The 1,426-nt window shown below is 35.0% G+C and overlaps 1 long non-coding RNA gene across 1 annotated transcript; it reads left to right on the plus strand.

The window, feature by feature from the left end:
* The first annotated feature begins 6 nt into the window (after positions 1-6).
* Positions 7-1,192, plus strand: LOC111389706. Its single transcript, XR_002701771.1, has 3 exons — positions 7-511; positions 591-664; positions 816-1,192. It is a non-coding gene; the product is annotated as an uncharacterized LOC111389706 (long non-coding RNA).
* Positions 1,193-1,426: the final 234 nt, after the last annotated feature.

Below are 1,426 nucleotides of genomic sequence, written 5' to 3' on the forward strand. Positions count from 1 at the left end.
GTTCATTTGGATTCTTGGGACAGATTCCCAGAAACTTAAGTTTATCTGACTTGACAGCTGATTTCTCTAATAGTACTGGTTAGTTCTCTCTCTCTCTCTCTCCCTCTCTCTCTACACTCTGATGCGCATGCACTGGATGTGTGTGTAAATTCAATGGCTTGACAGTCTTAAGTATGTTGCCTAAGCTTAATAAAAGTAGTACATTTAAAGTAAAGACTTTTGAAAAAGTTAGTTTTTGAACTAAAAATATCAGGAAAAAAAGTTCCTTCTAGAAGAGCTTAAACATATTTGGCAAATAAAAAGGTTACTTAAAGAGTGACTTTTAAGCTTACCAAACATGTTACTGTGAATCTAGGGAACTCCTTGGTTCTTATGCACGGGTATTTTATTTTTCATATTTATGATTTGTATGATTTACCCTTTTCAGATATTTTAGAGAGCTATTCTAGATCTCCATTTCTTGGAACCGATACAATCTTCATGGATCCTAGTGTTCTGGGGGAATATCAAGGTAAAGTTTTTGATATTCTACATTATTTCTTTTGGAATATCAAGGATATAACTAATATCAGTAACCTACTTGTAACCAGATATTGAGAGGCTGAACACAATATCAGAGGGCTTGAATTATGAAGATTTTGGCAGCGATTGAAGAATTTAAAGGGTACACTTCCTGCAGCTGTTTAATTTCTTCTGTTCTTGTTCTCAGCATTATTCCCGTATATACTGAGCATATTTGCCTAGCTTAAAAGTTATTATAAACTTCACCATATACACTGTTTTCTATTTCTTAACAAAGTTGGTTCATGGGACAGTATCCAGGGTCGCCAATTGCTCGGTATGCAGAAACTTTTTTGAACAGGTTCTGGATTTTAAAACTATTTGAAGGTATTGGCATGTGTCGAGGTAACTATTTAGACGCAATGAACAGAAACCATCGTGTCTTGGATCAGTTTAGGTAGAAACATGGCATGCAAAGGCTTGTTCTTGGAGACTGGGTGTTCTTATTGATTTCTTTATATGATAGCTTCGTCTAGAAGCCTAACAGTGTTTCCTTGTATTTGTATTGGTGTTGATTGATGGAGTAAAAGAGAATTTTATGTTTCTGGATTGGGATCAACCCCTGCGTTTGATCTGACAGTTTTGTAATTTGATATATAAATAAAAATAAGCAACTTTTTTATTGATCAAATTGAAACTGCTCAAGAAAACTAGTAACGTTTTCTAAACATGAACCATACACGAAACTGGTCGTCAGGAGAAAACCACACTAAACTAATTTGAAGAGTTTTATGCCAAGGTAATGGGCAAAGGGCCAAAAAATTGCAAAGAGAAGAAGATGGAGAGTGTGTGAATGATCAGTGTACGTATGAGATGGAAAGGGGTTTTATTAGAGTATTATTTTCTATTTGAGGACGAAACCATC

This window comes from Olea europaea, unplaced genomic scaffold (assembly GCF_002742605.1).
Source record: "Olea europaea var. sylvestris unplaced genomic scaffold, O_europaea_v1 scaffold6129, whole genome shotgun sequence".
NCBI classification, from domain to species: Eukaryota; Viridiplantae; Streptophyta; class Magnoliopsida; order Lamiales; family Oleaceae; genus Olea; species Olea europaea.